The sequence below is a fragment of the Homarus americanus genome, unplaced genomic scaffold (assembly GCF_018991925.1).
Source record: "Homarus americanus isolate GMGI-L3 unplaced genomic scaffold, GMGI_Hamer_2.0 scaffold36734, whole genome shotgun sequence".
NCBI classification, from domain to species: domain Eukaryota; kingdom Metazoa; phylum Arthropoda; class Malacostraca; order Decapoda; family Nephropidae; genus Homarus; species Homarus americanus.
The window spans coordinates 1,036,267-1,062,732 of NW_024733126.1; the positions used below are offsets into that span (position 1 = coordinate 1,036,267).

At 44.3% G+C, this 26,466-nt stretch overlaps 1 long non-coding RNA gene across 1 annotated transcript in view; it reads left to right on the forward strand.

The window, feature by feature from the left end:
- Positions 1-3,443: 3,443 nt before the first annotated feature.
- LOC121869259 overlaps positions 3,444-26,466 on the forward strand; it is a 103,508-nt gene continuing 80,485 nt past the window's right edge. Inside the window, exon 1 of the long non-coding RNA XR_006089517.1 lies at positions 3,444-3,532. This is a non-coding gene — a long non-coding RNA (uncharacterized LOC121869259). The remainder of the gene's footprint in view (positions 3,533-26,466) is intronic.

Genomic DNA, 26,466 nt, shown 5'->3' on the forward strand with positions numbered 1-26,466 from the left:
TATTAATACAAAATTTTAATGTATCCTTGACGAAGAGTGCGACCCCTCCCCCCTCCTACCTTCCCTGTCCTTGTGAAAAAGGTTGTACCCTTCTATGTGGTACTCTGATAAAAAAATTTTGCTCGCCAGATTCATCCAAGTTTCGGTGATTGCTTTGACGTCTACATTCTCGGTACATACAACCGCTCTTAGCAGGTCAATTCTATTTCTAACGCTCCTACTGTTTGTATAGTATACATTTAAGCCTACCCTTCCCTGGTCCTGTTTTACCCAGGACCTGCTTGTTTTTTGACTCCCACTTTCCCGTACCTCTCTCTACTGGCGAAACCCCCCCTTTGGAGTGACAATTTCACGCTCCAGGGATGCAGACAACGTCTTTACCCCGGCACGAGACAAGTGTACTCCGTCACGACTGTACAGGTAGTCGTTGCCATAGAATCTTTGGCAGCTGTCAATGAATGCCCAACCATTGTTTGCACAATGTTTTTCCAGTCGGCAATTTATAGCGATTGCCCTGGACAGCCATTCACGACCAACCCCTCTTCTAGGCAAGACACCACATACTATCGGGATCCGTCCCCTATCTCTAATCTTCCCCAGCGCCTCCCTCTTGAAAAGTTCCTCACTCCTAACCTTTCCTATGTCGTTTCCTCCCACACTAAGACACACTACTGGATTGGTACCCTCCCCTGACAAAACCCTGTCTAACCTCTCAGCTACATGCCTTATCCCAGCCCCAGGAAAACACACCCTAGTCCTACGTTTCCTATCTCTTGTACAAAAAGTCCTCACCTGGCTGTCCCCAACTACCACGACCTTACCTCTGGGCAGGGTTTGCACAACTGCCCTTTCCTCTACCTGCACCACACTTTCCTGCCTCTTCTCTTCCTCGCCAGCTTCCTCCAACACCTAGTAGGGGTTTCTACATTCCACACCCTGGTCAGCTTTCCTGAGCCTGACCCTAGTCCCCTTGGAGACAACCACTCTCCACGCCTGCTCCTCCTTCGCAGGTGTCCTGCTAGGCAGGACACTTACCTGAAGGAGTTCAGTCCTGAGGGATTCATTTTCCCCCTTTAGAGTGTCAACCTCACTCCTCACCTGCCCCAGCTGCCTTAGCAGAGTGGCCAAGAGGTGGTCTTTCCCCACACTACCATCCTCTTCCCCCAAGATACAACGATCCAAGGCGGCCATTTTCCTTGGTCACTACGGAAGAACTTGGGGACACGTCCTTCTCCAAGCTGGGTCAGGTAGCACAAAAAGTCCTATCTAAAAACCTCATCTGGCTGTCCCCAACTACCACGACCTTACCACTGGGCAGGGTTTGAGCAACTGCCCTTTTCTCTCCTGGCACCACACCGTCCTGCCTCTTCTCTTCCTCGTCCTTCCTCTTCTCTTCTCCGCCAGCTTCCTCCAACTCCTGGTAGGGGTTACTGCACTCCACACCCTGGTCAGCTTTCCTGAGTCTGACACTAGTCCCCTTGGAAACAAGCACTCTCCACGCCTGTTCCTCCTTCTCAGGTGGCTGCTAGGCAGGACACCTACCTGAAGGAGTTCAGTCCTGAGGGCTTCGTTCTCCCCATTTAGAGCGTCTGTCTCACTCCTCAACTGCTCCAGCTGACTTAACAGAGTGGTCAGGAGGTTGTCTTTTCTTTCCTCATACTTCGCTCCTCTTCCCCCACAACACAACGATCCAAGGCGGCCATTTTCTCTGGTCACTAACGCGAGCACTTAGGGGCATGTCCTTCTCCAAGCTAGGTCAGGTAGCAACTGAAGCTAGGTCTGCTAGATTATTAAAGGAATGTAAGGAAAAGCTTAGTATGCCTTAGCAAATTTGTTTAGCATGTCCTTAAAAACGGGTGTAGTATCAGAATCCTGGAGGATAGCGAATGTAATACCGATTTTCAAGAAGGGATATAGATCACTATCCTCTAACTACCGTCCAATCAGCTTAACATCAAATGCAGGCAAATTACTGGAAGCAATAATTTCAAACTCTATTCGAAATCACCTGGAGAACCACAAGTTGATCAATGATTCCCAACATGGCTCCACAAGCGGACGTTCATGTCTAACTAATCTATTAACATTCTTTTCAGCTGTTTTCGAATCAGTGGACGAGGGGCACGAGCCGCACGACTATGATGTGGTATATCTTGACTTAAGCAAAGCCTTCAACAGAGTCCCCCACGAAAGACTTATAAGAAAAGACGAGGCTCATGGCACTGGAGGAGATAATATAAAATGGATTAGTGCATGGTTACAGGAAAGGAAACAGCGAATGAGCATTAACGGCACTTCATCCGTTTTGAGTAACGTCACTAGTGGAGTACCCCAAGGCTCAGTGCTTGGACCATTATTATTTATTATATACATAAACGACACAGATGTCGGCGTAGACAGCCAAATAAAGAAATTTACTGATGACACTAAAATAGGGCGTGTAATCAAATCTGACTAGGACTCCACAAAAGTACAGGATGATCTAAAAATTAATCTCGAATGGTCTGTAAATGGCAGATGAAATTCAATGTGGACAAATGTAAAGTACTTAGTCTAGGAGATGTAAACAGAGAAACCAGATATTAGATGAACAACGATGTTATAGAGAAATCTGAATGTGAGAAAGAGTTAGGAGTAATGATAATTAGGAAACTTAAGTCAAGTAAACAATGTGTATTTGCTCGAAACAAGGCTAATAAAGTGCTTGGGTTCATACAAAGGAGTGTTAGTTACAAGGCTAGAGAGATTATCCTAAAACTATATCTTGCGCTTGTGAGAACTCACTTGGATTACGCAGTTCTATTCTGGTCACCGTATTACAGAATGAATAAAGAATCCCTAGAAAGAATTCAGAGGAACCTTGAGTACAGAGACAGGTTAAAGCACCTTAACTTGCACTCCCTCGAAAGACGTAGAATGAGGGACGATAGGATAGAGGTGTATAAATGGAATTCAGGCCTAAACAAAGGGGAAATTACAAAGGTACTCAAACTATCCAACCAGGAACGAACTCGTAACAATTAGACAAATTTAGATTTAGGCGCGAAATAGGTAAATATTGGTTTGGAAGTAGAGTAGTGGATGGATGGAACAAGTTACCCAACGTCATCATTAACTCGAATACGCTGGATTGCTTCAAACATAGGTTGGATGGATATAAGAGCAATATGGGTTGGGTGTAAGTGGGACAGTCCAGTATGGGCCAATAGGCCCGCTGCAGTTTCCTCCATTCTTAAGTTCTTATGTTTCGGGCAAGTGTGCGAAATCGTGTTATATGTGTGCCTGTTATCATAACCTTTCCATATATGACCACGTATGAAATATTCCGTTATTAAAAAAATATATTGAGTTGAAATGTGTTATTATGACACAACTGTCCTTATCAGGGGTTTGAGCAAGGCATGTTATCACACGTCTTCCTGGGGACTGGCAGCAGTTGTTTGTAGTCAGTGGCGCTGATGAGAGTGGCGGCGAGACATTTCGTTAGTGTTACTGCTTCTATCACCGCTCTCCAAACTTCATAAAACTGAAGGTCAGCAGAATCCATAATAGTTTTGTTTCGTAGAAGTTACGTTTGTGTCGATACTTTCTATGTGGCTTGAGAAAAAAAAGTTTTGGTTAATAACGGAGGAAATAGCAACTAAAAGTAGATTTCAGGATATTAGGAGCATAAGCCTAAAACTGTTACCCGATTATATATAATAGATTTGATCTATGAAAACTGTGAGATGATGAAAAAGAATTATTGATGATTGAAGATTTATGAATGAATTCATTATAGTCAGCTACTGTAACAGCGAGGTATTGTTTCGTAAGGAGTGGTGGAGACGTGACATTTCATTATCTTGTCGTATCATGTGGAAAAGTTCAATAAGCAATACAACTATTTTTAACACTGTGTGACACTCAGAAAATATTTGACATTTCCACGTTGATGCCACTCAAAATAGATTATAAGCCACCCTTGCTTTTTATATTGTGATTGTCGATCTATGTTTGCTTTAGTGTATGTTCAACATAAAATTCTTCAGAGCTGCTTTACCTGTATTTTCTGGAACACACACTATATATATATATATATATATATATATATATATATATATATATATATATATATATATATATATATATATATATATATATATATATATATATATATATATATATATGTGTGTGTGTGTGTGCTGATAACAACATAGGAAACAAAAAACCCCGAAGTTCCCAAGCGCTTTCGTGTAATTCACATCTTCAGGGGTGAGTAACTAATATATACAGTAAAGGAGAGCGAGATAAGTCCCTAGGGACAGCAGGTGTCCGACCCTTTCACCTGGTTACAAATCTTGTTAATCATAAAATTGTCCAATTTGTACATGCCATTACTCAAATTCATGTTGACAGATTCGGTATGTTTAATGAGATTTGATTCTATAATGTTCCTATTGTCGATTGAACAACACGGTAATGTTCAGGAGGCATAATCCCAGTCAATACAATGATTATTATCTCTCATATGAATGAACAAGGCATTGGATTCTTGGCATGTCCGAACACCTTTTTTTATACTGTTTAAGTCTAGTTATAAGATCTTTTCCCGTCTGGCCTAAGTAGAACATATTATATTCTTTGCAAGGAACCTTTTAAACGCAACCACATGCGTTCAGCTGTAGAAGAATTTGAGATAATTGTTTGTTAAATGGTAATATTAAGATATTCTTACTGTCGTGGGGAGATTTGGGATCAGTTCTCTAAAAAATATTTCTTAACGATGTTAAGGCATTTGTTTATAAAAGAAGTAGGATATTTTAAGTTCAATCAAATATTATAGACATATTTATATACCTCATCAATGAACTCCGGACTGCATATTCGCAGAGCACGTAAAAACATTGATGAGAATACTGAGTGTTTGGCTCTTTTTTGGTGGACAGAATAATAATGAATATATGAACACACATTAGTAGGTTTCCTATAATTACTGAACTTAAAGGTGTTACTTACTCTTTGGATCAGACAGTCTAGAAATAGTAATTTGCAGTCACTTTCGAATTCCACAGGGAATTTGATCGAGGGGGTTAAGTTGTAGTTGTAGAAAGGCTTTTAAGTCCTCATTACATTACATTAAGACATATTCCATCATCTACATATCTATACCAAACTGCTGAAGGTGTTACTGAAGGGATGTTCCTCATCTTTTGTGATTGGGGTGGTCCCACCAGGTCCTTGTGTGAGCTGACAAGATAGTCCCCATCTTTACGGTTATATAAGTGGTGTTATTCTTTCGCGTATAATGGTTCCGGGCAGATTGTGTTAATGTTGATGTTTCTTGGCAATCAGCTGTGTGATATATTGTTGTTTGCCTGTAATAGTTCCTTTAAAATAGGGTCCTGTGTTCGTTGTAGTTTATCCCATACCGCTTTTGCTTGTTTGTGTGTTCTTGTGTTAATTGTGTCTATGTTATGTTCTATGTGTATGTCTTGTATTTTTTGCTTGCATGGCGGCCTATGTTTTGCTGCTCTTCCTAGTGCTGTATTTTGGACTGCTTGCAGCTTGTGTTTGTTTGTTTTAGTTATAGTGTTGAGTGGAATTGGTGGGTATTCAAGGTGTGGTCTGACAAGCGATTCGTATACAGTAGATGTAGTTGTGTTTTGGTGTTTAGTTTTCTGAATTTGGTTAATTGTGATTTGGCTTTTGTCAATCTTTCCCTGATGTGTTGGTGTATACCGTTTCTGGTAATTTTTAGTCCCAGTATTTTCCCATTTTCTGCATTTGGTAACTGTTGATTATTGATTATGATTGGGTATGGATTTATTTTTGCAATGTATGTAATCTTTAGTTTTGGAATGTTGGTTTGGATTTTCCATTTTCTCTCACAGTTGTTTATTGCTTCAATTTCTTTTCCAGACATCATTTGTTTATATCTCCCCGGATATTTAATATTTGCGTGATGTCATCAGCGTATGCTATGTAGTCCGAATGTCTTGGGTCTGGCATGTCTGCTGTGTATATTGTGCATGGTGTGGGTAAAATGTTGCTGCCCTGTGGGACTCCACTATGTATGCTGAAGGTTTGTCCAGTGTAGTTGTCAATAATGAGTTTGGCTTGTCTGTTGTCTAAGAAGTTGCAGAGAAGGGTTGTCATGTTTTTGGCATGTCAAGTTTAATTATTTTATATTTGAGGCCTTCGTGCCGCACTTTATCGAAAGCTTTTGATACATCTCTGAAAACGACATTACACTGTTTTTTATTGTTGAGGGCGTTAGCTATAGTTTCGCAAATTAATGCAATGGCCGTGTTTGTGCCTCGGTTCTTCCGGAATCCATGTTGTCTGCGGTTATATTATTTGTTTTCCTGTTCTAGATAATTTCTTAGTCTGTTGTTGAGTTTTTTCTAGTATTTTGCCTGGTGCTTCTAATAGGGATATGGGTCTTTAATTTTCCGGCCTTGTTTTTTTTCGGGTTTGGGTATGAGTCTTATTTTGGCTGTTTTGAATCTCGTGGGGAAGAGTCCAGTTGCTAGTGAGGCGTTAAAGATCTGTGTAAGTTGTTTTATCAGTGTTGTGGGTATGTTTTGAAGAACAGTTTTGTTTATCTGACTTAGTCCAGGTGCTTTATCTTTAAAACTGGTTATTACGTTTGTTATGTCTTTTGTGGTAATTGGCGAGGTTAATGTGTCTGCACTGTTTAGTATGTTGAGGTCTAGTGTTCTTGGTGGTTGCCATTTCTCTGAATTTACTGTTAGGTGTGTTGTTACCATCTGTTCTGTTACTCTACAATATTTTGTGTTGAACAGTCTTTGTGTGAAATATAACAGAGTCTAGGACTGCTTTTAGTATCCTGGTGGTCCAGAGGTAGAGTTCCTCGGTCACAGTCATGGGCTCGTGGGCCGTGGGTTCGAATCCTGGCGGGTTGAGGTGTTGATTGTGTATATATATACATATACACATACATACACACATAAATTACAGTGGAATTGAAAAACATAAGTATAATGGGGAGCAGTACAACCTGGGTTGCACAGTAATAAGGTTGAACAAGAGGACAGAGCAATTATGTTTATTGCAATGGTAATTACTTATTTATTTACATGATAATTTCCGAGAAAACGGTTTTGATGGTACAATAAAAGCAGGTACTGTAAATATAGTAAGTGTTACAAGAAATATTAATACTTCGACAATAGATATTTTTTTAGAGATGATTTAAAGGAAGGGAGCGTAGTCTTTGCTCGGATGTGTGGGGGTAAGCTGTTCCACACCTTCACACCATGATATTTTATGGAGGTCTGGGACTGAAAGGAGCACATGGGAGGGGGGGGGGGTGGTCTTAGTAGCTCTGGGTGCCTTAAGTTGTATCTCTGATTATTCCGGAACTGAAAATAATTTTTGTCAAGCAAGTGATTGATAGAATTGTAAACAAAGAGGGCACAGCAGTAAGTGTTAATAGAAAAATTTATAAAAAGGTTGCTTTAGAAGCTCGGGATGTAGGTCCCTCTTCCCCCCTGGAGGCCACGATGTTCCCACATGAAAGTTGGGGTTCCCCTTGGCGGACACAACGGTGGAACATATCCATCAACGTCTTTTAAATGGATACCAGCACCCTGGCACAGGGTCTGGAGGAGGACAGCCAAGGCATGGGACTTACGCAGCTGCAGGTAGCAGGGGCTAGCGACAGCTCACCAACCTGGGTGCCCTGTTTCGCGCCTCCTAGCCACACTCAACCCGTACCTTAACGTCAACATGTCCCACCTGGTGTGGAGTGGGGAAGACATGAGCCTCTACCTCCAGTCTTTTTATACGTGTACATCCGCAGGCATCCAGACATAGACGGAAGCATCGGTTTTGTATTCTGGTCAGCTTTGCGAGTGTGGTGTCGCATGCCGATGCATACAACTGACATCTATAATCGAATTTCGATCTGATCAGGGTCTTATACACCATTAATAAAGATTTCCTAGCGGCTCCCCATGTAGTACCTGATAAAACTTTCAGGATGTTTGTGATTTTGAAGCATTTGCTTTCAAGATCATTAATGTGGTTTCTCTACGTTAATTTCCAGTCAAAATGAAAGCCGAAAATTTTAATTGACGTCTGAATTTTAATTGGAGTACCATTTAATTTCAATATTGGGCTATTTCCGTTACGTTTTTTTTGGTGAAGATCACTCCTACTGTCTTCTCAACTGAGAACCTAAATCCCCATTATATTGCCCGCTTTTCCGATGGTTTTAGGCCGACCTATACCCTTTGTGCAGACCATCTTTCGACTCAAGAGGAGCGCCAAATTACGCAATCGTCGGCAAACAATGAGAATTTGAGGTCACTTACAGTAGTCTGGGTGCTGGTGATAGGAAAACATTAATCTTTATGAGAAATAGTACAGGACCCAAGACACTGCCTTGTGGGACTCCGTTTTCTTGGACAAATGTGTCCGACATTACGTTATTTGTTAATTTGACTGAAAAAGTTATGTCTTACAAAAAATTTCTAAATTAAATGGGTAAATTACTTCTCAGACCTAAGGCTTGGAGCTTCATCATGAGGCCAGTTCACCATGTCATGTGGTAGGCTTTTTTGATGTCTAAAAATACTGCAATTAATGTTTCTTTACTGCAGAGGGCCTTTGATATGTCTGTTTCAAGACTTATTAAATAGTCTAGTGTGCTTCTACCTTGGCGGACGCCATGCTGTCGGTCATTCAATAAGTTGTTAATTTTGACCTTACACATACAATTTGTGAGAGTAAACGGACGGAACGAGTTGGTGTTCGTAGGACATCTATCCCTCTTGGGAGATCAGTCCGACATGGGCAAAGTACCGTTCTGGACGTCCAGATCTCATTGTACACATGTACACTTCTAGCAACTTGTCCAGGTTTCTCTGGTCAAGGTGTTTAATTATCTTGTATCGAATATTGTCGGGTCCAGGAGTAGAGCCCTTGCCCTTTTTAAAGCTAAGGAAAGTTCATATGGAGAGAACGCTCGATTGTAGTCTTGTTCATCCCGTTCTGGAAGTGGAGATGCCCGAGCTTAGCACGATCACGGATCGTGCCAAAACTTGGATCCTGATTTGTAGAGCTACTGGCATCTGCGAATTTTTTAACTAGGGCGTTGGCAATAGCTGTAGGATATAGGTCCTTCTTCTGTTTGAACTGATCCGGTTTATGGCCGACCATACCTCAGAAGAAGGTGTATCCTTGTTAATAGTGGAGACGAACGCCCGCCAAGACTCTCTCTTGCACTCCTTGATAACTTTCCTAGCTGTAGCTCTTGCTTTCTTATATTCTTTGAGGTCTTCCATAGGTGGAGCTCTGTTGAAAACACGGCACCTCCTATTGTGCTCAAAAATCACTCGTCGGCAATCTGGTGTCCACCATGGAACTTCAGTCCTGTGGGTAGTTGCAGAAGTCATATCAATTGTTAAAACTGCTGCGTGTATTATAGCTTGTTAATGTGTGTTATTTTTGTGTTAATGTCTTCTCCAAAAGTGTCATACGACCGGCTATTGAATAGGCACCTCAATCTGCTCTCTTAAGGTTGTAACGCCCCTCGGAAGTGGCCGCATAGGAAAAGCAGATCGGAAATTGGTCGCTTCCCAGGGAGTCGTCGTATGAAGAAATTTTGAAAATTTAATAACAAGGAAGCGTTAACTATAGAGAAATCTATAGCTGACGCCGAACTAAATCGCTCGTCTACCCGAGTCGCACTACCGTCATTCAGGAGGGTCAAGTTGGAATAGAATATGGTTGCAATCACCTGCTTACCCTTCCCGTCATTCCGGACGCTTCCCTACCGCAGAAGGTGAGTTGGTTTAGTAGCTACTCAAGCTCAACGCCAGCAAAAGGCCCACCCGGCAGACAGTATAGTGAGTTACATAAGTAGACCGAAACTTGATTCTGCACGCTCCGGCCTGCAGATTCACATGAAAGTCAACTCTTTGTTGGGCGAAATCTCTCCTAGTATATCAGGCTACCCACCCCCTTAGGTTATCTCCTGTATGGCATGTACAGTAGTTGTCGAATACAAGTGGGTCGTTATGACCCTCGAGTAACGTCTCTTGTCAGCAAAAAACGTTTGGCCGAAATAATGACTTTAGTAAGTGGAATTCAGCATTCTTATTCCTAGCATTTCTGCAGTTCCACGGCGTGATATTGAATTTTAGGTCTGGGAGGTAATATGGTCAGCGTTTTGGATTTTATTCTTCATTATTTTGCGTCCCCGGGGGGCGGGGCACAATTCTGTCGGCGATCGTCCCGTCCTATTACTTGAGCAGTCCCTTGGCTCGTTTGAGCAAACTTTCTGCTCGGAGAGGGTTCCCAGCCCCCAGAGTGTTCCCTAATCAAAGTGAAACACTGGGTACCCTTTGAGGTCTTTTTGTGTGCTGTCGACAAATTGGTAACTTCTCCTCACCTTAAGCCAGGGGTCACCAAACTTTTTCACAGTGGGCCGGATAACTGAAAGAATGACGAGCGCGGGCCGCATAATCATTCTGTTCAATACTTGCAAGCCAGAACGAAAGCTCTGGTAACGTCAGAGCGTAGGCGGAGCTACCACGAGCCGGGGAAGGACTTGGGATCCGGCCAGCGGGCCGTAGTTTGGTGACCCCTGCCTTAAGCTGAAAGGAGTGTGGTAGGGCAAACAATTTGTATTTATTTTCTTTTTTCTGGGGAAAAGCCCAACCGGGCACAGGACACTGACCAAGAACGGGGCCCGGGGGCGAAAAATAGGAGTAAAAAGAAATTACAGATAAAAGATAAAAAGATTATATTAATCTAGACCACGAAGATGCTGGAAAACCAGCTTCGTGAAGTGAGACAAATTGTAAAAGTATGGAAACACAGAGGAAGGCAGAGCATTTCACAAATTGGCTGTGTGAGGAAAGAATGGTGTACTATAACGGGTTATTCTAATGTGACCGACACAAAAGGTGGGCACCGCGAGCAATTCGAGTGTTACGAGCCCACGGCCAGGCCCGTCCTTTAGGAGGTGCGAACAGAGGCGACCGCCCGGGGCCCCGAGCGTGTGGGGGCCCCGCGGGGCCCAGCACTAGACCCAGTGACTTCGGACACATTACCTGCTGACTGGTTAATCTGACCTGACGGCTTACGCCACCATCGCAACCGTGACCTTACCATCCATAGCGACAGTACCATGGGGGTTGGTGGGGGTGGGTTTCTCTGACCGCATAATCTGACTCCATAATCCATTGCACTCCACTCCACACAGCCAGTCCACCAGGGTCAGTAACATAAGAACATAAGCAAATAAGGAGCCTGCAATAGGCCGGTTGGACTGTGCATGGCAGCTCCTGTCTAGAGTTACTACCACTCTCTATATCCATGAATCTATCTAGCCTCCTTTCAAAACTCTCCAGCATTCCATCACTTACTACAAAGTTGCTAAGCTTGTTCCACTCGTCCACCACCCTATTTGTGAGCCAGTTCCTTCCTATCTCTCTCCTAAACACCTAAACCTAAACTTATCCAACTTAAATCCGTTGCTACGAGTCGTATCTTGCTCGCATATTATAAGAACTTTATCTATATCGCCTTTATTGATTCCTTTCACCCACCTAAATACTTCTATCATATCTCCCAGCAGTCTTCGTCTTTCTAGTGAATGCAAGTTTAGTTTCTTTAACCAGTGAGATCAGGTCAGTCAGCCTCGACGTGGGGAGGGGGAGGAGTGGCACTCTTCGTCAAGGATACATTAAAATGTTGTATTAATAATTCAATAAAGGGTGAAATAGGAACCGAGTCTGTATGGGTATAAATCACGGAAGGAAGAGAAAAACTAATTATGGGAGTGATTTACAGACCCCCAAGTCTTGGGAAGGAAGCAGCTCAGCCCATATGGCAGGAAATGAGTAGGGCAGCAAAATATAACAACCTGTGCATCATGGAGGATTTCAACTTCAGAAAAACTCAGATCAGACAACAATGACCCTAAATGGATAAATAATTATTTAAAGAACATCATTGGCCAAAGGAAGGCTATAGGTAGAAGGATAAATCGTGGCGAAATTCACCTCCGGGACTATTATAGGGTATTGGCGAGTAGGGTTAAAACCGAGATAAGGAAGGCAAAGAGGAATAATGAGGTAAGGATAGCAAGGGAGGCGAAGACAAACCCCAAAGGATTCTACCAAATGTATCAAACTAAAACACGAGAAAAGATTGGACCAATACGGTCAGACTTCGGCGAGCTCACTGATAACGACGGGGAAATGAGCAATAATTTGAATAAATATTTTTCAACAGTTTTCACCACCGAAAATTTAAACATGATACCCGAGGCACCGACTCTATTCAGAGATAGTGAAGAAAACAAATTGAGTGAGATAGTAGTGACTAGTAACGATGTTAGTAAGCAAATAGACAAACTAAAGCATAATAAGTCACCTGGTCCCGATGAGATATTTGCCAGAGTATTAAAGGAATGTAAGGAAGAGCTTAGTATGCCCTTAGCAAAGTTGTTTAACATGTCATTAAAAACAGGTGTAGTACCAGAATCCTGGAGGATAGCGAATGTAATACCGATTTTCAAGAGGGGGATAGATCACTATCCTCTAACTACCGCCCAATCAGTCTAACATCAATAGTAGGCAAATTACTGGAAGCAATCATTTCAAACTCTATTCGAAATCACCTGGAGAAGCACCAATTGATCAATGATTCCCAGCATGGCTTCACAAGCGGACGTTCTTGCCTAACTAATCTATTAACATTCTTTTCATCAGTTTTCGAATCGGTGGACGAGGGGCACAATTATGATGTGGTATATCTCGACTTTAGCAAAGCCTTCGACAGAGTCCCCCACGAAAGACTAATTAGAAAGGTAGAAGCTCATGGCATCAAAGGTGACATCCTTAAATGGATTAGGGCGTGGCTACAGGACAGGAAACAGTGAGTGAGCATTAACGGCACTAAGTCCCATTGTAGCAACGTCACAAGTGGAGTTCCCCAAGGCTCAGTACTTGGACCATTATTATTTATTATATACATAAACGACATAGATATCGGCATTGACAGTAACATAAGTAAATTTGCTGATGACACTAAAATAGGACGTGTTATCAAATCTGACGAGGACTCGGCAAAACTACAGGAAGATCTAAACAAATTTTTCGAATGGTCTGAAAAATGGCAGATGAAATTCAACGTCGACAAATGTAAAGTACTCAGTATAGGAGATGTAAACAGGGAAACCAGATACCAGATGAACAACGATGCCATAGAGGAATCCGACTGCGAGAGAGATTTAGGAGTAATGATAAGTAGGAACCTTAAGCCAAGTAAACAATGTGTTTTTGCTCGTAACAAGGCTAATAAAGTACTTGGGTTCATACAAAGGAGTGTTAGTTACAAGACTAGCGAGGTCATCCTAAAACTGTATCTTGCTCTTGTGAGACCACACCTGGATTATGCAGTTCAGTTCTGGTCACCGTATTACAGAATGGATATAGAATCCTTGGAAAGAATTCAGAGGAGAATGACAAGACTAATCCCGGGCATTAGGAACCTTGAGTATAGAGACAGGTTAAAGCATCTTAATTTGCACTCCCTTGAGAGATGTAGAGCGAGGGGCGACCTGATAGAGGTGTATAAGTGGAAGGCAGGGCTAAACAAAGGGGACATTACAAAGGTACTCAAACTATCCAACCAGGAACGAACTCGTAACAATGGTTTTAAATTAGACAAATTTAGATTTAGGCGTGAAATAGGTAAACACTGGTTTGGAAACAGAGTAGTGGATGAACGGAACAAGTTACCAAATATCATCATTAACTCGAATATGCTGAATTGCTTCAAACATAGGTTGGATGCTCATATGAGCAATAGGGGTTGGGTGTAAACGGGACTGCCCAGTATGGGCCAATAGGCCCGCTGCAGTTTCCTCCATTCTTATGTTCTTATGTTAATATTGACAGGAACAACATTGTAGGTGACTATGAATCTGAAGACTTCCTAGACGCAGTACAGGACAATTTTTTTAAACAACTAATTACAGAACCTATTAGAAGTGACAATATATTATCAGAGATATCACAGTAGGGGAAGAACCAGGTAACAGTGATCAGAGAGAAATAATGTTCACCCTAAATTGGGAAACGAAAAACAATGACAATAAGGTCAGAGTCCCAAACTTTCGGTTGGCCGATTATCAGGGGTTAAGAAGGTACCTAGGTGAGGTCACCTGGGAACAGTCACGTCAGTCCCCAGTAGGAAGGGGTGAGGTCATAGATGACACAACAATTGATCATGAGTATAATATATTGACTAGTATACTACATAAAGCAGAAGAACAAAATATACCATACAGAAAAATTAGGTCAAATAAGAATGAGCGAAGGTGGATGACCAGAAAAATTAAACATGACATAGGAATAAAGAAAGGAATATATAAAAAATTAAAGGGAGGGGAGGAGCAGCTCAGAAATAGGTATAATGAACTATCTAAGAATGTTAAGAAAAATGTAAGGAAAGCAAAGAGAGACTATGAAATCAAAATAGCAAGAGAATCTAAGGCGAATCCCAAGGGATTTCTCCAGGTATATAGAACAAAGGTCAAGGACAAAGTTGGGCCTTTAAAGTCAGGGAGGGGAGAAGTGATAAATGGCAGTGAAGAAATAAGCAAAGCATTGAACAGCTACTTCTTATCATTTTTCACAGAAGAAATTCACGATGAAATTCCAGAGGTGGAACTGATAATTAAGGGAAAGGAAGAAGAGAAATTAAAGAATAACACTATCAGAAAAGTGGATGTTCTTAAGAAGATAAATAAACTAAAGAAGACAAAATCCCCAGGGCCGGATGAAATTTTCCCTCGAGTCTTGAAGGAGTGTAGGGAACAGATTAGAGGATCCCTCGTAAACTTATTTAGAAAATCATTAGTCACCGGAGTTGTGCCAGACTTGTGGAAACAGGCAAATGTAGTACCCATATTCAAAAAGGGAGACAGAGCATCAGCGTCAAATTACCGGCCGATCAGTTTGATGTCAGTAGTGGGGAAATATCTTGAATCAATTATAGCAGATACCATCCGATCGCATCTAGAGAAAAGCAAGTTAATCTACGACTCTCAACATGGGTTTAGAAAGGGAAAATCTTGTCTAACAAATCTGCTGACGTTTTTTAGGAAAGTCTTCGAGGTAGTAGATAATGACGAAAATTACGATGTTATTTACTTAAACTTTAGCAAAGCATTTGACGGAGTACCGCATCAGAGGCTTCTGAGAAAAATTAAGGCTCACGGTATCGAAAGGAAAGTTTTAAATTGGATAAAATCATGGCTCACAGATAGAACGCAGAGGGTCAGCGTAGATGGTGTTAAATCTGAGTGGGGCCGTGTAACCAGTGGAGTTCCCCAGGGGTCAGTACTAGGCCCACTCTTGTTCATAATCTACATAAACGATCTAGCTACTGGGATCAGCAGTGACATAAGCAAGTTTGCTGATGACACCAAAATAGTGCGGCAGATTAATTCAGGGCAGGATGCAAATGCATTACAAGAGGATCTAAATAAACTACAGGGGTGGTCTGAAAAATGGCAAATGAAATACAACACCAGCAAGTGCAGCGTACTTAATATTGGAAGAACAAATACTGATAATGTATACAGCCTTAACAACATCAACCTAGAGAAGTCGACTTGTGAAAGAGACCTAGGGGTACTTGTAAGCCCGGACCTACGGCCTAGAAAACAGTGCGATAATGTTCGAAATAAGGCAAACAGAGTATTGGGTTTTATATCTTGAAGTGTAAGTAACAAGAGTGCAGGGGTCGTATTGCAACTATATCTTGCTCTAGTCAGGCCGCACCTCGATTATGCGGTTCAGTTCTGGTGCCCGTATTATAGAATGGATATAAATTCACTAGAGTCGGTGCAGCGAAGAATGACGAAAATAATGCAGGGACTTAGAAATCTTCCATATCAGGATAGGTTAAAGAAACTTAACTTGCATTCCCTAGAAGGACGAAGAGTGCGGGGAGATATGATAGAAGTATTTAAGTGGGTGAAAGGAATCAATAAAGGGGATATAGATAAAGTTCTTATAATATCCGAGCAGGATTCAAGTTGGATAAGTTTAGGTTTAGGAGGGAGATAGGAAGAAACTGCTTCACAAATAGGGTGGTGGACGAGTGGAACAAGCTTAGCAACTTTGTAGTAAGTGCGGGAACTCTGGAAAGTTTCAAAAGGAGGCTGGATGGATTCATGGGTGATAGAGAGTTGTAGTAACTCTCGACAGGAGCTGCCATGCACAGATAACCGGCCTATTGCAGACTCCATATTTTCTTATGTTCTTACCAACTGAGAAGGGCTTTCGATGAGCCGAAGCTGTACTGGTTTTTAAAATAAACTTTAAGTCTCCATGATGTGTGGTTTTTTAACCTCATATATATATATATATATATATATATATATATATATATATATATATATATATATATATATATATATATATATATATATATATATATATATATATATATATATATATATATATATATATGTATTTTTTTTTTCGGGGGGGGGGACGCAGTGGCTGAGTTGCCCCCTCCTAGGGACGGCCCTGCCCACGGCCTACGTGGCGGGCCGTGGGCCAAATCCACCGAACAATGCCCATAAAAGTACCTGTAAAAGAGTGAAGTTAATAAGACGAAATGCCTTTCATTCTGCCCTGACTAACAGTTGGACAGGAGAAGAGCCACCCCAGATATGAGAGCAGTACTCCAAGTTAGGACGAATCAATCCCTTATAAACTTGAAACAATTGCTCAGGAATGAAGTAACTACGGCATCTATACAGCATTCCCAGCTTTCGGAATGCAGCTTTAGCAATGTTGTGGACGTGTGGCTTCCATGACATATTAGAGAAAATGGTCAGAGCGCGCCCAACCTTCATAGAGAGCGCGCTCCCTGCTCAGTTCAAATTGCTGACCGTTACGAATGTCTGCCTTGTTTTTCATGTTGGGTCCGCTCTGTCTGCTTTACCTCTATGTTTGTCTATGTTCTACACTAGTGAGGGTATACGCAAACACTTGTTATCTTGAAAATAGGTTCTTATTCTCGTACGGGAGATATACAGAAGAACTAATAGACAGTCGGCTTCCACACCATAAGGACTAGCGATCTCAACTCTCTGTATCACTCCGCGCTGGCATGTACAGATGCCAGCATTCACAAGCTGAATACATAATATGTAAATATGATAATTCACATACATAACATGGTGCATAATAAATGGAAATATTACATAGGATTAATACATGTTCTGTAATACTTTACTATACATAATTAATAGAGTAATATAAGAATACACAGCTTAAGGTACTACTTCGTGTCCATATCATACACCTCCCTCCCCCCTATACGCTCATAGTTTCATCTTGAGCGGACCTTTTGTTTCTGAGTCGCTCGGACCTGCGGAGTACTGGGGCAGAAACACAAGGTGGGGATGGATTTACTTTAAAGACATCAACATTAGGGGACTCAACTGGGGAAGGGTCAACACTAGGCAGCTCCACAGGTCGGAGGAAACGACGGTTCCTCCACCATACTCTACCACTAGGAAGACGCACTTGGTAGTCCCTGCACCGGCCAATACCCATGACAACCCCAACCTTGTCCCAGCGGTGAGATACCGGATCTTGAATCCTGACCTGCTGGCCGATACTCAACCTGGGAAGGGGGCGGGCATGACAGTCGTACCGAGCAGCGACATCTGCGGCTCGTTCTGCTGCACGTCGGTCACATTCTTCAGTCTTGGCTTGCCATTCTTGAGAAAAAGACTTCGGGTGGGCAGGAACACAAGACCTGAGATGATATCCATATAGAGAACCTAGGCTGGTGAGCGTCCGGTGAAGTTCGGGGTGTTGCGTAACTCTAGCAAACCTCGATCGAAATCCTCGCAGTCGATATTTCCTGAGGGTGACACCTTAAGGATCAGATGTTTAACAGTCTTGACTGCGGCTTTAACGTGTCCATTCGCCTGGGGGTAGTGGGGCGAGGTCACAACATGACGGACTCCCCAACGGTCCATGAAGTCCCGGAACTCGTGGCTGGTGAACTGGGGTCCTCCATCAGTCCTGAGGCGGAGGGGAACACCAACTTCTCTGAAGTAATGTCTGAAATTCCGGATGGTAGCAGTAGCCGTTGTATCACTACCACAGGGGACGACAACAGGCCATCCAGACAATCGGACGGCAATGACGAGGAAGGACTTCCCTGCCACTGCAAAGAAGTCGGCCGACACAGACTCGAAGGGTCTTGAAGGGTTATCGTCGCACAATAAAGGTTCCTCTTGCTGGCTGGGTTGCAGAATCTGGCACGGCTCACAGGGACGGACGGTACTTGCAACGTCAGCGTCGATTCCGGGCCAAAATACAGTCTGTTTCGCCCGTCGCTTGGTGGCCTCCACTCCTCGATGGCTGTCGTGAAGGCGGGTCAAGGTACGGCGGCGTAGGGCAGCAGGAATGACTACTCGTGGACCATACAAGACGAGGTCTCCGTCACAATGGAGGTCCTTGCGTATCTTCTAGTACGGGAGTAGCGATTCATGAAGGTCGTATCGGTTAGATGGAAACCCCTGGAACACACAGTCGACGAGCCGGATGTAGGAAGGGTCGGCCAGGGCTGCGGTGCAGAGATCTTCAAGGGTCTTGTCTGCATCCGGTGCTGTAGACTCTTCTGATGTGAAGACGGCCTTCAATGAAACTACTGACTTGAGGGATGCGGCAGCTGTAGAACACAACATCTCGTCCTCTGGGGTGGGGCGACTGACAGGGGCGCGGGACAGAGGATCCGGGATGCACACCAGCTTACCCGCACGTCACACAGTCGTGAAGAGATAAGGCGAGAGCTTCTCTTTCAAATGTTGAAGGTGAGGGTTCTCTACTGCATCCAAAGAGTAGTGATTGATAATAGGTACAAGAGGGCGATGATCCGTGAAGAGGGTGAAGCGCTGAAGTCCAATCAGGTAGAAGCGGCACTTCGCCATCGCCCAGGCAACAGCCAACATCTCCAGCTCAATCGTGGCATATCGGGTCTCGGCGTCCGTCAGGAACCGGGATCCACACTGAATTAAGTAGAGTTGTCCACCGCCATGGTCCTGCAGAAGGGCGTAACCAACGCCGTAGAGTCTGGAGGCGTCAGTCGGGAGGAAGGTGGGTAGGGCTGGGTCGTAACAGGGAGGACAGGTGGACTTAAGAGGGCCTGCATGACTCGCTGGAAGGCCTCTTGATGATCTGGGGTCCACAGGAATGTCCTCCTGGGGCTCAGCAGGGGGCGTAACGGCTGGGCTGCGGCGGAGATGTCAGGTGAAAATTCAGCCAGCTGATTGACCAGACACAAAAAAGAATGGTGGTCTGTCAGGTTGGCAGGGGTTGGAAAATCCCTGATTCCACTTAATTTCTCCGGGTCAGCTGCGATACCTGAAGCTGAGAGAGTGTACCCACAGAAGTTCACTGATGGTGCGGCGACTACAAACTTGTCAGCGTTGAGGGTAATCCCGTACTTTCAACATCTGGTGAGAACTTCATATATTTGGGAGAGGTGGGCACAGTAGTCTTCGTCATGGAGTAAAATATCATCAACCACCTTGACACAATTTGTGACTCCTCGAAGGGCTGCGTCACCACGTTGACAGAATGCATCGCCCGTAGCAGCAAATCCCATGGGGCCTCTGCAATACTGATATCTTCCATATGGTGTGATGAATGTAGTCAAATGCTGGTCTTCTTCGGCCAACTCGATTTGCCAATAACCACATAAGGCGTCCATCGTTGTAAAAAACTTCGCCTTCGGGTCCACATTTCGAACAGCTGCGAAGGGTGTGGGTGAAGGGTGGGCTGGACGGGAAACTTGCTGGTTAAGTTTTGACAGATCGGTGGTGATCCGTACTCCACCATGAGGTTTGGCGACGGGGACTAGAGGGTGGCACCAAGGTGAAGGTTCGTCTCCAGCCGGCTTGATGATTCCCTGAGCAACCATGGAGTCAAGCTCTTGTCTAACTAGCTCCTTGTAGGCGTGAGGAATCAAACAAGGGGTGTGGATGGCAAAAGGTGTGGCACCACCCTTAAGATGAATCTTCATAGGTGAACCCACCATCGGCTTGAGTGGTGTGGATCCCAAAGATTTCTTCGTAACATACACGTCAGCAAACTCCTTGAGAAGGTAAGCTCTTGCATCAGAAGGGGACGTGTTAGTAGAGATAGGGAGTTCCTTCAACCTGTTGACATGGGTGACCTTCAAAATAGGTTTGGGGAATTCCTTTGAAATAATGGCCAACTCTTGACAATGGCCATATGATAAAAGCAGAGTCGGGATCCCATCATGAACATCAATCCGGGCTGACCAAGACTGCTTACCAAAGGTAAGAGTAGCCCAGAAAGATCCCAAAGCTGGAGCCATCTTGGAACCATCAGCTGTCAGTTTCATTGTCTGAGGAGGGGGCTGTAGGTTGCTCAGGGGTATTCCCAAACTTGCTAAGTGTTGTGGACCAATTACTGAGACGTCAGCACCGGTGTCAGGTAACATCTGAAGACTGGATGACAAGTTACTGTGAGAAATGACGACACTGATGTGCTGGGGCGTCGTGTCTGTGGAACAATGTACACGACAGCAGGAACGACTGGACACAGCGCCCTGATGCTTGCCAGAAGGAGCGGGCGTGCCAGCACTAACTGAGGATGACTTCTTGGATCCTTGGTGGTGTCTTTTCTATGTGTTCTTACGACAACATTTGTCATAATGGCCCACACGACCACAAAGTCTCCACTGAACTTTGCTAGCAGGGCACTTGACTGTGTAAGCCCAGTGACCCTGGCGGTCGCAACTTCTGCACACGCTTTGAGCAGCTGGGCACTGGGAGGCATCATGCTGTCTCGCGCAGCTGTTACACAAAGCTGCTGCTGAAGGTGTAGCTGGAGGGTGAGGGATGGGGTTACCTTGCTGCTTCTTACCCTTTCTGTAGGAAGACACCGCCCTCACCTGGTCAGGTTGTGAACGTAAAGCTGAAGTCGCACACCTGGCGGCCTCGTACGCTCGACATATTGTAACAACATCTTGAAGGGAGGAAGTGGGGTCAAGTGAAATGAGACGCTGAACTAGCTCTTCATCTCGAATACCCGTTAAAATGATTGTTTTGAGTTGTGTCTCTTCACAAACTTGAGAATTTCCAGGACAAACATCAACTTCCTCTGAACATCATTTCAGTCTTACAAAAAATGCATCAAAAGATTCTCCATCAAGCTGCTTACATTGGAGGAGTTCTCTTCTTCTAAGTGCTTCGTTGCGCTGTCCCTTAGCATGTTCCTGTAACTTGTCAAGCACGGCCTCTACAGTCAGAGTTGTCGTAGGAGGCACTTGAAGTGTGTGCTCGAGAGTACGTTGTGTCTCTAAGGACAAACACATACGAAGCTGTATTATCTGTTTAGGCTGTGGTAAACTTGACAGGTCAACCATTGTTGCATAGTCTTGCCAACGTCGACGCCATTCCCGAAATATCTGATAAGAAGCGTCAGACTTCAGAGAGGGAGGCGTTTGTGCTGCAGCCTTTTGAGGAATTTTTGAACCGACTCTGGGAAATGAGGTACCAGTACCTCTAGTCGTATCAGCATAAGTAGTAGCAGAAGGATATTGTAGAGTAGATCGTTGTGGGGAGGCTAACAGAGAAATCAAGGCTTCAAATCTGGCTTGATCCTCTCTTCTTCTCAGCTCATCCTCACTTCTACGTATATCTTCTAGTTCTCTGCGTCCTTGTTCATCTTCGTGGCGTCGTCTTTCAGATTCTCTGTACCGAATTTCTTCCTCTTCTCTCCTTGCAACACAGTCCTGGCGTCGAGAAGTTTCCATCCACTTAATCAGTTGAAGGAGATCTTTGGACGCAGGCACCGCAGGAGAGCTTGCTCGCGACGAACGAGGAGATTCTGTGGGTGATTGAGCGTTGTCACTGTGGGGAGCGTGGAGCCTGAGTGTGGGTGGGGAGAGGTCTCCCAAGCTTAAACTCATAACCCCATCGTCCAGGGTATCATTTTGATCCCTGTGTGACATGCCGACAGCTTCTGTACTCTTTCTATGCAAGAGACCAGGTCAACCCCTCGTAATCCATGCACAGAATTACAGAAGTTTAAAGTAATACGCAAGAATTTAATATATTGTGGGCCTGTGAGTGCGTGTGTGTGTGTATGGCTCGTTGCCGGGAGGCTTGGCGTGCTGCCAGATGTAGAGGCAGCTGGGCACAAGTCGTAACTGAACCGAAGTTGTCTTAATGTTGCGCTGCTCAGTTACCCAATGACCATAGGCAGGAAGGGATGTACTGCTGGGCAGCTCCCTCAGTCATCTGACTGCAGTTTGCACAGACAATTCTGATTAAAATACACAACACAGCACTTCACCGAACACTTCACTTCACAGCACAGCAGTGTACATAGCATAGCACTTCACAACACTGTAAGTCCTGAGGCTTGTAGTCTGGCTGTAAATCCTTGGCGAAGCTGAAGACGAGACGCCATTAACACAGTCCGGCATGAAGGCTAAGTTCACTCTGAATCTCACTGAGAAATCTCACTGCGCCATCTATGTTTGTCTTTGATACCCCCAAAATGTTCTACACTACTGAGGGTATACGCAAACACTTGTTTTCTTGAAAATAGGTTCTCATTCTCGTACGGGAGATATACAGAGGAACTAATAGACAGTCGGCTTCCACACCATAAGGACTAGCTATCTCAACTCTCTGTATCACTCCGCGCTGGCATGTACAGATGCCAGCATTCACAAGTTGAATACATATTATGTAAATATGATAATTCACATACATAATAACATTGCGCATAATAAATGGAAATATTACATAGGATTAATACATGTTCTGTAATACTTTACTATACATAATTAATAGAGTAATATAAGAATACACAGCTTAAGGTACTACTTCGTGTCCATATTATACATTACCTTGTAGTTGTATATGGATATTATTATTCTTATACACTGCGCTTCTTCCCTATCCTATCCTTTCGCCTAAAGTCCCTGCTGTTTGGTAACGACGCGAACCCTGCAGGCAGAGCCACAAGGGGGGCCCTCAGAGGGCGGCTGAGTCAAGACAGTAAGGGTGGCAACATTTTCTGTTAGGGATTCGGCAGTGCTTCATAACCTGTCACTGTTAGGTGTTAGGGCTTGGCTAGGCCCCTGTCAGGGGATTGTCTATTCACCCTACACCTAGACCCGTCTTTACTCGCCCAGCAAGCGGACAGAAGGAGCTGCATCCATTGGGTTTAGCTGAGGTGGACAGATTAGGTAGGATTTTCATGTATGTTACTGACCATAGCCAAAGTGAGAGTGAAGATCTCCGGAACCCCGACCCAGGGGTCTCGGATAGGGCTAAAAAACTATTGGGTGACCTAAGGGTGAGAATAAATATAATTGTGGATCTGAGAGATGGTTACATCATCCTCACAGAAACAGATGAAGAGGCTGATAAACGACTTAAGTCTAGTGCCATGGACAAAAGAAAACTAACGGTTACGAGGTTATTGTCCGACAGGAATACGGCGCCAAGCTCACCCTTGTATGTAAGAAGTTAGACAAAGATGTAGTGGAAAATAATGCAGAAGAAATAAGAGATGGAATAGAAAAGCAAAACAATGTCAAGGTTGTGGAGGTGTATCCTATGTATGCCCATAATATAATCAAGGTACGCTTTGCAGACACAACGGATGCAAAAAGGATGAAGGAGAAGGGACTCTATTCATATGGCACTTCCATCTCATCACACCAAATAGAATATGAAAAGTATATGCCCATCCAACAATGTATGAAGTACGATAAATACAATGACCACATGACCAAGAACTGCCCCATGCAAGGGGTCATATGCTCTGGGCGTTCATCTGATCAGCACTTCTACAAAGACTGCCGTAGCACCATAAAAAAGTGTGTCGTCTGCGAGGGTGGCCACAGGACCTTCTGTGCCACCTGCCTGGTCAGGAAACAGGTACTTCAAGAAACAGAGAAGAAACTGACCGAAATAACCAAACAAAAAGAAACCAGGGAAATTTCTAACACCATAGAAAGGACCACTCAGTCGACGATCATGGCTTACAGCCAAACCCTAAAAGACGCTCTGAAAGAAACTCAAGCAGACTCCCAAAAGCTCAACAATGTCAGCGAGACCATGGAAGTCTTGCAATCAGAGATAAGAACCATCAAGGACTCAATAAAACAGGCAGTTACTGAGTCACTGGGCGCCATGAGGGACGCAGTGGCAGAGAACATCAGGAGCGTCTCCTCTCCACAGCTGGACGAGTCCAAAGCCACCACTATATACTTGTCTTACCTGCATGCCCATCGAATGAAAATGGTTCATCCAGGTTCATTCTCGAAACACCTCAACGAGACACCAACCAGGAACAACATTGCACCTGTTGAAATAAGCGACAAAGTCCCTTCAAAAGAAATCCTTAAGGCAGTAACCCACTCAATGACTTATCGACGACCTCAACCCACGCCAGAAATAGACCATGACCTCCCTGACTTTGGCAGAAGTCAGTATAACCGTAGCCCCGACGTGGCCAGTCAGTCCCCCTGGGATCACAGCTCCAACGACACCGTAAATGCCCGCGACCCCAATAAATGTACTCCCAGCGACGACAGTGACCATCGGAGTGCAATCCACAGAGGAACAAGACCCTCGAGCTGCAGCGTCAGTTGATTACTTCGACACGCAGGCCCAGGACCTGAACACCTTCCTGTACACGGGTGACGAGAAGTTCGAGGACCCGCCATTGACTGACAAGCAGATGTCCGAAGGTTCTGCTAAGAAGTTCCGTCCCCCTAGAAATGGCAGAAGCCGAGCAAACACTTCAAGCGACGCCCCAAGCTACAGTCTCCGAAATGGCAGTCGTTAGCAGGATGAAAATTGTCCAACACAATGTCCTACACTGGTCCCTTAATAGACGAAACGAACTGTCTAACTTATACTATCATTTAGACCCAGACATACTTCTGTTAAACAGTACTGGCATAAAAGACGAAAGTAAGCTGAAAATTTTTGGCTACACTGTATAACAGAGGATCATGACAGGTGAGCAGAACGATGGTGTCGCTGTGGCCATCAGGTCACGGCTGAGTCGCAGAGTGTTGTCAGACTTCGAGGATTCAGTTCTGGGAGTGCAGGTGGAGACAACTAGGGGACCTGTTATCATATGCACAATGTACTTACCTCCCAGACGTCCTTACTTACCCGAACAAGACCTCAACCAGTTGCTACGCCACAGAAAACCAACATACATCATAGGGGACTTATGTGCGCGCCAAACCATACTCGGACACGGTAATGAGAACAACGTCGGTGTGGCGCTGTATGACAACATCAGAAAGGGAAAACTGCAACACCTCGGGCCAGATTTCCAGACATTGATCAGACGTGCCAGTGCCACAACACCCGACATAATCCTCTCTAACAACGAGGCCGTCCTGAACAGGCACGTTACCGCCGGACCCATCAGTACCAGCGATCACCTGCCAGTCGTCGTGACGCTCTCATCCAATTCCATTGTGATCCCCGCCAACATCAGGTCAAACCTCAAACGGGTAGACTGGGACTCCTTCAAGGAGTCTCTCAGTCTCAAGCAGGGGAGAAACCTGGAAGAAGCCAGCCCCAATGACATCGACGACGCGGTCAAACAATGGTACACGGATGTGGACGGAGATGGACAACAACATCCCGACCACCACTCACAGGACCATTCCCCATCCTCACACTAGTCACCAGCTGAGGCAGCTCAGTGTCCAGTATGATCACGTGAGACAGCTAACCAGTATCCGCAGGTGGACGCAAGAGCTGAGAGACCGGTACCGAGAGCAAACGTCTACATGAACAAAAGTGGGCCGCCTTGGTGTGGGAGGCAGCCAACAATTACCGCGATTCTGCTGCATTCTGGAAAGGGATCAAGCGACTGATGGGTTCCACCTCTAGCACGGTCCCTTACCTGCTTGACCAAAACAACGTGAAAATATTCGAGGGGAAAACCAAGAACAACTACATCAGCGATATTTACGGAAGATCTTTACCATTAGTGAACAGGAGAACGAGGGCTTGGACAGGAAGTTTGAGGAGGACATTTTAGGTCAGTTGCAGGACCATCAGCACCTGCTCCAGCCGCTCCCACGGACTGACTTCACTAGACTGGTGGACGGAAGCTACCTGACGGAGCGCATAGTTCCTGCAGATGTGTCAGCCGTCATAAAAGGGTTTAAAAACAAATCACCTGGTCAAAAACACATTAACAAGAAGATCCTAGCTCAACTACCCGACAACATGATCGAAAGGCTTGCTCATATATGCAAAGCCTGCCTCGCCTCTGGATACTTCCCTAAGATGTTCAAAATCGCCGTTATTCGCCTCATACCAAAAGCAGGGAAGCCTCCAAACAAAGTCGAAAACTTTCGACCAATATCGCTGCTAGAGGT